Genomic DNA, 10,591 nt, shown 5'->3' on the forward strand with positions numbered 1-10,591 from the left:
GTAAACCAGACAGTCAGCACAGAAACAAGCAAGGCCCAAAACACTCCCATTACTTCGGTCACCAACAGAAAATGCAACCTGAGTCACGTCGCAGGTAAATATACCCATCTGCAGGTGTCACAGGAGTAGCTGATCAGCCCTGATTGGCTGGCTCTTCAGAAAGTCAGTGTTCATTGGAAAACTAGAAATCTGCTGTCCAAGTCATTTTCATTCATGTCCGTATTCATGAATTTCTAACTGAACTCCCAGAATTCTTATCAAGTTTAGTCCTTAAAGCAGAACAAGAAATGATAGACATTTCAAAGACATCTTACAGCCTTTTCACAGAACTGTCTTTTAATCGGACCATTTCAGAATAACGTTTGAACTCTTACTTGGAGAATGCACTCCACTAGACAACCGTTTCAACTGTAGTCAAAACGCTTTTCAAAAGCTACAGTTTAGCATGTCTAAAAAGAGTCATATCAAACACATTATGCAACTAAAAATAATCATAATTAGTATGGAGAAAAAGGATTCAGTGTAGCAGGGTGAATAGTTATGAAGAGTGTTCACGTTGGTGAACAATGAAATCTCGATGACTACCAATAGCCACATGGCTCTATGTTGGACCGCCAATTTTATTGACCTCATTATGCTTGCGTTGGGTCTTAGAACAACCTCCATCAACTTTCATTGTTATGCAGATGATACTCCAATGTATCTATTGATCAAGCTAGAGGAAACCAGCTCGTTGTACTTCAAGCAGGTCTTAAGGACATCAAGGCCTGCAACTTCCTGATGTTAAACTCCGAAAAAGGTTGCTTTATTTGGCCCAGAGCACCCAAACTTAAATGTCCAGTAATAGCTTCTATAGATGGCATTCACAAAAAGAAATGAGTTGTTAAGGGTGTGTCTTTTAACTTAACCTAATTGAAATGGAGGCACTTCCTTTCTCAGTGATGACGAGCAGTTTAAGAATTTGTGAAGTCTAGATTAATCAAAATCAGGCACGCTAATAAGGCAAAGTCACTGCATCGCAATGGAAGTAGAACAGGGATCCAATTACTTCCTGAATTAGCGTCAGTCCAGGGGGCAGAGAGTCACCTAATTTAACACTAGGCACAAGACGCCTTTTGGAGATCTCGTCAGCCCCAGGTAACTTGCTACAAGTCTAGACTGCCTAGGATTCAAAGAGCCCATTCCATTCAACACAAGTTCATGGCCAATCATTGAGTCACAAAGTCTACTTCTTTGCTTTTGCACAACAACACGACAAACAGGGAAACGGCAATTTCAGGGACAGTTTTATTTAACACCAGAGATTAAAAGTAGGTACAAGCCAAAATGTCTTAAGAGGAACTATTGCCCAGAGTGCCGTTGCGGCCTTTAAAGTCGTCGCCCAGGGAGGCGTTTTGCCCTGCAGAGTCGTCGTCGGCCAGAGTCCAGTTGTTGCCGCCTGCGGCGTCGTCGCCCTTTGTGCCATTTTGGACTTCGTAGTCATCGTCGCCCACTGTGCCGTTGTTCCTGCTGGGGTAGCTGTCGTCTCCCACAGTGCCGTTTTGGCCTGCAGAGTCGTCGCCCACGGTGCCGTTTTGGCCTGCAGAGTCGTCGCCCACGGTGCCGTTTTGGCCTGCAGAGTCGTCGCCCACGGTGCCGTTTTGGCCTGCAGAGTCGTCGCCCACGGTGCCGTTTTGGCCTGCAGAGTCGTCGCCCACGGTGCCGTTTTGGCCTGCAGAGTCGTCGCCCACGGTGCCGTTTTGGCCTGCAGAGTCGTCGCCCACGGTGCCGTTTTGGCCTGCAGAGTCGTCGCCCACGGTGCCGTTTTGGCCTACTTCTTTGCTTTTGCACAACAACACGACAAACAGGGAAACGACAATTTCAGGGACAGTTTTATTTAACACCAGAGATTAAAAGTAGGTACAAGCCAAAATGTCTTAAGAGGAACTATTGCCCAGAGTGCCGTTGCGGCCTTTAAAGTCGTCGCCCAGGGAGGCGTTTTGCCCTGCAGAGTCGTCGTCGGCCAGAGTCCAGTTGTTGCCGCCTGCGGCGTCGTCGCCCTTTGTGCCATTTTGGACTTCGTAGTCATCGTCGCCCACTGTGCCGTTGTTCCTGCTGGGGTAGCTGTCGTCTCCCACAGTGCCGTTTTGGCCTGCAGAGTCGTCGCCCACGGCGCCGTTTTGGCCTGCAGAGTCGTCGCCCACGGCGCCGTTTTGGCCTGCAGAGTCGTCGCCCACGGCGCCGTTTTGGCCTGCAGAGTCGTCGCCCACGGTGCCGTTTTGGCCTGCAGAGTCGTCGCCCACGGTGCCGTTTTGGCCTGCAGAGTCGTCGGCCAGAGTCCAGTTGTTGCCGCCTGCGGCGTCGTCGCTCACTGTCCCGTTTTGGCCTGCAGAGTCGTCGCTCACGGTGCCGTTTTGGCCTGCAGAGTCGTCGCTCACGGTGCCGTTTTGGCCTGCAGAGTCGTCGGCCAGAGTCCAGTTGTTGCCGCCTGCGGCGTCGTCGCCCTTTGTGCCATTTTGGACTTCGTAGTCATCGTCGCCCACTGTGCCGTTGTTCCTGCTGGGGTAGCTGTCGTCTCCCACGGTGCCGTTTTGGCCTGCAGAGTCGTCGCTCACGGTGCCGTTTTGGCCTGCAGAGTCGTCGCTCACGGTGCCGTTTTGGCTTGCAGAGTCGTCGTCGGCCAGAGTCCAGTTGTTGCCGCCTGCGGCGTCGTCGCCCTTTGTGCCATTTTGGACTTCGTAGTCATCGTCGCCCACTGTGACGTTGTTCCTGCTGGGGTAGCTGTCGTCTCCCACTGTGCCGTTTTGGCCTGCAGAGTCGTCGCTCACTGTGCCGTTTTGGCCTGCAGAGTCGTCGCTCACGGTGCCGTTTTGGCCTGCAGAGTCGTCGCTCACGGTGCCGTTTTGGCCTGCAGAGTCGTCGCTCACTGTGCCGTTTTGGCCTGCAGAGTCGTCGCTCACTGTGCCGTTTTGGCCTGCAGAGTCGTCGCTCACTGTGCCGTTTTGGCCTGCAGAGTCGTCGCCCACTGTGCCGTTTTGGCCTGCAGAGTCGTCGCCCACTGTGCCGTTTTGGCCTGCAGAGTCGTCGCTCACTGTGCCGTTTTGGCCTGCAGAGTCGTCGCTCACGGTGCCGTTTTGGCCTGCAGAGTCGTTGCTCACTGTGCCGTTTTGGCCTGCAGAGTCGTCGCTCACTGTGCCGTTTTGGCCTGCAGAGTCGTCGCTCACTGTGCCGTTTTGGCCTGCAGAGTCGTCGCTCACTGTGCCGTTTTGGCCTGCAGAGTCGTCGTCGGCCAGAGTCCAGTTGTTGCCGCCTGCGGCGTCGTCGCTCACAGTTCCGTTTTGGCCTGCAGAGTCGTCGCTCACTGTGCCGTTTTGGCCTGCAGAGTCGTCGCTCACTGCTCCGTTTTGTCCTGCAGAGTCGTCGCTCACTGTGCCGTTTTGGCCTGCAGAGTCGTCGCTCACTGTGCCGTTTTGGCCTGCAGAGTCGTCGCTCACTGTGCCGTTTTGGCCTGCAGAGTCGTCGTCGGCCAGAGTCCACTTGTTGCCGCCTGCGGCGTCGTCGCCCTTTGTGCCATTTTGGACTTCGTAGTCATCGTCGCCCACTGTGCCGTTGTTCCTGCTGGGGTAGCTGTCGTCTCCCACAGTGCCGTTGTTGCCGCTGGGGTAGCTGTCGTCTCCCACAGTGCCGTTGTTCCTGCTGGGGTAGCTGTCGTCTCCCACAGTGCCGTTTTGGCCTGCGAGGCGTCTCCCACGGTGCCGTTTTGTTCTGCAGAGTCGTCGCTCACGGTGCCGTTTTGGCCTGCAGAGTCGTCGCACACGGTGCCGTTTTGGCCTGCAGAGTCGTCGCACACGGTGCCGTTTTGGCCTGCAGAGTCGTCGCTCACGGTGCCGTTGTTGCCGCTGCGGTAGCTGTCGTCTCCCAGAGTGCCGTTTTGGCCTGCAGAGTCGTCGCTCACGGTGCCGTTTTGGCCTGCAGAGTCGTCGCTCACGGTGCCGTTTTGGCCTGCAGAGTCGTCGCTCACGGTGCCGTTTTGGCCTGCAGAGTCGTCGCTCACGGTGCCGTTTTGGCCTGCAGAGTCGTCGCTCACGGTGCCGTTCTCATAATGTCATCAAGAACCAGAGCCGTACACAAACAGCAAGTAGCGTTAAGCAGAGGTTGCTCACCTTCTTTAGACTTCCTCAGCAACACAGACTCAAGTGAATGCTGAAGTGTAAGGGCCTTCTTCATGGAGGAGTCATTAGGAGATAGATCTATAGTAAAGTTACAAAAATGAGTGTCATTACAAACCTCTTGAAATATGTAGTCACCAATATTCTTACCTCTCATTGTCCTCTGCTGCCCATTACCACTCATTTCATTCTTGCCACCAACCGGCAAACCAGAGCCTGCAGATAAAGAAGTTGCTTTTCATCAAACATTACTTCATCACCCTTACATTTACTATACTCCACCGCAAAGTTCTTGAATTGAAGTCTCCAACGGGACATAGAGAAATACCTTTGGTAAACCAGACAGTCAGCACAGAAACAAGCAAGGCCCAAAACACTCCCATTACTTCGGTCACCAACAGAAAATGCAACCTGAGTCACGTCGCAGGTAAATATACCCATCTGCAGGTGTCACAGGAGTAGCTGATCAGCCCTGATTGGCTGGCTCTTCAGAAAGTCAGTGTTCATTGGAAAACTAGAAATCTGCTGTCCAAGTCATTTTCATTCATGTCCGTATTCATGAATTTCTAACTGAACTCCCAGAATTCTTATCAAGTTTAGTCCTTAAAGCAGAACAAGAAATGATAGACATTTCAAAGACATCTTACAGCCTTTTCACAGAACAGTCTTTTAATCGGACCATTTCAGAATAACGTTTGAACTCTTACTTGGAGAATGCACTCCACTAGACAACCGTTTCAACTGTAGTCAAAACGCTTTTCAAAAGCTACAGTTTAGCATGTCTAAAAAGAGTCATATCAAACACATTATGCAACTAAAAATAATCATAATTAGTATGGAGAAAAAGGATTCAGTGTAGCAGGGTGAATAGTTATGAAGAGTGTTCACGTTGGTGAACAATGAAATCTCGATGACTACCAATAGCCACATGGCTCTATGTTGGACCGCCAATTTTATTGACCTCATTATGCTTGCGTTGGGTCTTAGAACAACCTCCATCAACTTTCATTGTTATGCAGATGATACTCCAATGTATCTATTGATCAAGCTAGAGGAAACCAGCTCGTTGTACTTCAAGCAGGTCTTAAGGACATCAAGGCCTGCAACTTCACCTGATGTTAAACTCCGAAAAAGGTTGCTTTATTTGGCCCAGAGCACCCAAACTTAAATGTCCAGTAATAGCTTCTATAGATGGCATTCACAAAAAGAAAATGAGTTGTTAAGGGTGTGTCCTTTAACTTAACCTAATTGAAATGGAGGCACTTCCTTTCTCAGTGATGAAGAGCAGTTTAAGAATTTGTGAAGTCTAGATTAATCAAAATCAGGCACGCTAATAAGGCAAAGTCGCAATGGAAGTAGAACAGGGATCCAATTACTTCCTGAATTAGCGTCAGTCCAGGGGGCAGAGAGTCACCTCATTTAACACTAGGCACAAGACGCCTTTTGGAGATCTCGTCAGCCCCAGGTAACTTGCTACAAGTCTAGACTGCCTAGCAAAGTTCTTGAATTGAAGTCTCCAACGGAACATAGAGAAATACCTTTGGTAAATCAGACACACAGCACAGAGACAAGCAAGGCCCAGAAACAGAAACAAGCAAGGCCCAAAACACTCGGTTCCCATTACTTCGGTCACCAACAGAAAATGCAACCTGAGTCACGTCGCAGGTAAATATACCCCTCTGCAGGTGTCACAGGAGTAGCTGATCAGCCCTGATTGGCTAGCTCTTCAGAAAGTAAGTGCTCATTGGAAAACTAGAACTCTGCTGTCAAAGTCATTTTCATATGTATTCAGAATTTCTAACTGAACTCCCAGAATTCTTATCAAGTTTAGTCCTTAAAGCAGAACAAGAAATGAGACATTTTAAAGACATTTTACGGTCTTTTCACAGAACTGTCTTTTAATCGGATCATTTCTGAAAACTGTTTTCAAAAAGCTACAGTTTAGCACGTAGTCGTCGTCGCCTACAGTTCCGTTTTGGCCTGCAGAGTCGTCGCTCACTGTGCCGTTTTGGCCTGCAGAGTCGTCGCTCACTGCTCCGTTTTGTCCTGCAGAGTCGTCGCTCACTGTGCCGTTTTGGCCTGCAGAGTCGTCGCTCACTGTGCCGTTTTGGCCTGCAGAGTCGTCGTCGGCCAGAGTCCACTTGTTGCCGCCTGCGGCGTCGTCGCCCTTTGTGCCATTTTGGACTTCGTAGTCATCGTCGCCCACTGTGCCGTTGTTCCTGCTGGGGTAGCTGTCGTCTCCCACAGTGCCGTTGTTGCCGCTGGGGTAGCCGTCGTCTCCCACAGTGCCGTTGTTCCTGCTGGGGTAGCTGTCGTCTCCCACAGTGCCGTTTTGGCCTGCGAGGCGTCTCCCACGGTGCCGTTTTGGCCTGCAGAGTCGTCGCTCACGGTGCCGTTTTGGCCTGCAGAGTCGTCGCACACGGTGCCGTTTTGGCCTGCAGAGTCGTCGCTCACGGTGCCGTTGTTGCCGCTGGGGTAGCTGTCGTCTCCCAGAGTGCCGTTTTGGCCTGCAGAGTAGTCGCTCACGGTGCCGTTTTGGCCTGCAGAGTCGTCGCTCACGGTGCCGTTTTGGCCTGCAGAGTCGTCGCTCACGGTGCCGTTTTGGCCTGCAGAGTCGTCGCTCACGGTGCCGTTTTGGCCTGCAGAGTCGTCGCTCACGGTGCCGTTTTGGCCTGCAGAGTCGTCGCTCACGGTGCCGTTCTCATAATGTCATCAAGAACCAGAGCCGTACACAAACAGCAAGTAGCGTTAAGCAGAGGTTGCTCACCTTCTTTAGACTTCCTCAGCAACACAGACTCAAGTGAATGCTGAAGTGTAAGGGCCTTCTTCATGGAGGAGTCATTAGGAGATAGATCTATAGTAAAGTTACAAAAATGAGTGTCATTACAAACCTCTTGAAATATGTAGTCACCAATATTCTTACCTCTCATTGTCCTCTGCTGCCCATTACCACTCATTTCATTCTTGCCACCAACCGGCAAACCAGAGCCTGCAGATAAAGAAGTTGCTTTTCATCAAACATTACTTCATCACCCCTACATTTACTATACTCCACCGCAAAGTTCTTGAATTGAAGTCTCCAACGGGACATAGAGAAATACCTTTGGTAAACCAGACAGTCAGCACAGAAACAAGCAAGGCCCAAAACACTCCCATTACTTCGGTCACCAACAGAAAATGCAACCTGAGTCACGTCGCAGGTAAATATACCCATCTGCAGGTGTCACAGGAGTAGCTGATCAGCCCTGATTGGCTGGCTCTTCAGAAAGTCAGTGTTCATTGGAAAACTAGAAATCTGCTGTCCAAGTCATTTTCATTCATGTCCGTATTCATGAATTTCTAACTGAACTCCCAGAATTCTTATCAAGTTTAGTCCTTAAAGCAGAACAAGAAATGATAGACATTTCAAAGACATCTTACAGCCTTTTCACAGAACAGTCTTTTAATCGGACCATTTCAGAATAACGTTTGAACTCTTACTTGGAGAATGCACTCCACTAGACAACCGTTTCAACTGTAGTCAAAACGCTTTTCAAAAGCTACAGTTTAGCATGTCTAAAAAGAGTCATATCAAACACATTATGCAACTAAAAATAATCATAATTAGTATGGAGAAAAAGGATTCAGTGTAGCAGGGTGAATAGTTATGAAGAGTGTTCACGTTGGTGAACAATGAACTCTCGATGACTACCAATAGCCACATGGCTCTATGTTGGATTATGCTTGCGTTGGGTCTTAGAACAACCTCCATCAACTTTCATTGTTATGCAGATGATACTCCAATGTATCTATTGATCAAGCTAGAGGAAACCAGCTCGTTGTACTTCAAGCAGGTCTTAAGGACATCAAGGCCTGCAACTTCACCTGATGTTAAACTCCGAAAAAGGTTGCTTTATTTGGCCCAGAGCACCCAAACTTAAATGTCCAGTAATAGCTTCTATAGATGGCATTCACAAAAAGAAAATGAGTTGTTAAGGGTGTGTCCTTTAACTTAACCTAATTGAAATGGAGGCACTTCCTTTCTCAGTGATGAAGAGCAGTTTAAGAATTTGTGAAGTCTAGATTAATCAAAATCAGGCACGCTAATAAGGCAAAGTCGCAATGGAAGTAGAACAGGGATCCAATTACTTCCTGAATTAGCGTCAGTCCAGGGGGCAGAGAGTCACCTCATTTAACACTAGGCACAAGACGCCTTTTGGAGATCTCGTCAGCCCCAGGTAACTTGCTACAAGTCTAGACTGCCTAGCAAAGTTCTTGAATTGAAGTCTCCAACGGAACATAGAGAAATACCTTTGGTAAATCAGACACACAGCACAGAGACAAGCAAGGCCCAGAAACAGAAACAAGCAAGGCCCAAAACACTCGGTTCCCATTACTTCGGTCACCAACAGAAAATGCAACCTGAGTCACGTCGCAGGTAAATATACCCCTCTGCAGGTGTCACAGGAGTAGCTGATCAGCCCTGATTGGCTAGCTCTTCAGAAAGTAAGTGCTCATTGGAAAACTAGAACTCTGCTGTCAAAGTCATTTTCATATGTATTCAGAATTTCTAACTGAACTCCCAGAATTCTTATCAAGTTTAGTCCTTAAAGCAGAACAAGAAATGATAGACATTTTAAAGACATTTTACGGTCTTTTCACAGAACTGTCTTTTAATCGGATCATTTCTGAAAACTGTTTTCAAAAAGCTACAGTTTAGCACGTAGTCGTCGTCGCCTACAGTGCCGTTTTGGCCTGCCTAGTCTCCTCCCTCTGACAGCAGCCCAGCCAATCACACAGCGCTCCTTTATTTCCTCATTGTTGGAATGCATTAAGCATTCCAACTATTGTTCTTCGAATCTTTAATCAACTTATTATTCTATTTCTTCCGCCACCTTTCAACTGCTTCACACTTTCAGCTATTAAAACCATTCAAATGTTAAAATATTCAGATCTTTCCCGGGAGGGGTGCTATGACTTTTCATCTTTCTATTCAATTCTACTTTTTTCACAATCACTGATTATGTTTCACTAGTTCTTCGCTCTGTTACTGACTTTTACATGAGTGTGTATTGCGTCTGCTAGAGTGAGACCTGGAGATCTTAAAAGTGTGGGGCAGCGCCAGAATCTGGTTAAAAAAATATGGAACTTGTGTCCTCAGAGCCAAAGTATACACTTTTGAGGCTTCATATCTTTGGATTAATGATGGCATGGTTGTGCTGATTGGATTAATGTGGCTATGGAATCCCAGAGTTGTTTAGTTTTGGCTGTGTTAAAGTGTTAAAGTGACACAACCTCTGCCAAAAACCCCATAGGCTCCAATACAAATCTGCCGACATATTTCTCAAAAAATCCAGAAGGTACACGTTTTGTCAACTGTGATAGGAGCCGTATTTATTACCGGACAGACATAAAAAACTCATCCATGCGTTTGGTAGAGTCTTGGGTCTCGCACAAGCATCTTATTTTTCAGATAGCTGTTATAGTTTTGCGCTGGTGGACACTTGTTTGAGGTGTGGATTCTGTGTAACTCGCTGTCCTGTGTCTGCCCTTTGCAGCAGCTCGTTAATGAGCCCAGGTGCGCCGTTGCCGTGGTTACTCGCACACACGCTGCAGTATCTCTGTCTGTGACTCACAGCTGCTCCTATTACCTGATTAGTGGAGTCACATGACGCAGCTATGCTTTCTGTCAACAGACCAATATGATAAAGACACTCCCCCCCTCCACCCTGACCTCTTCTCACTGTTAATCACTCACTGTCAGTATACTCACAGTCAGTCAGTCTGTCTGTCTGTCTGTCTGTCTGTCTATTTCTCCTCCCCTCTCCCTCTCTATCTCTTCCTCACCACCTCACCCTTCCTCACCCTCTCACCCTCCCTCTCTCTATCTAGACCCCCCCACCCCACCCAATCCAATAATTTCAAAATAAAAGCCCCATGGAGGGAATTTTTAATGTAATGTTTGTGATTAGGCCTATTAATTTAAAACGTCTTAGTTTGAATAACAAACATTCTGTCTCCAAACCCCCCTCACCCAATTCCATCATATCAAAATAAAAGCCTCAATGATTATCTGTACCGTAACCATAAAGCTCAGAATGAAGCGGTTTCGTTGAAATACGTATTGCTCTTTCAAATACTACTACAACCACTACGAATATTACTGGTACTTCTAGTAGTACTACTACAACTGATACTTCTACCATACTACTAGTATTTATACTTCTATTAATACTATAACTGCTACTAATGATATTACAAATACTACTATGGCTAATAGTATTAGTATTACAGCTGTTTCTACTGCTATTGATACTAAACCTACTTCTACAGCTAGTACTACTAATAACACAATTAAAACTATAACTAATACTACTACTAATATTACTACAAACAATTTTAAACCTCTTTTTAGTCATCTCAGCTCTTGTTATTTCTGTAACTCCTGCAACTTCTGTATTTTT

The sequence above is a fragment of the Gasterosteus aculeatus genome, chromosome 5 (assembly GCF_964276395.1).
Source record: "Gasterosteus aculeatus chromosome 5, fGasAcu3.hap1.1, whole genome shotgun sequence".
Classification (NCBI taxonomy): Eukaryota; Metazoa; Chordata; class Actinopteri; order Perciformes; family Gasterosteidae; genus Gasterosteus; species Gasterosteus aculeatus.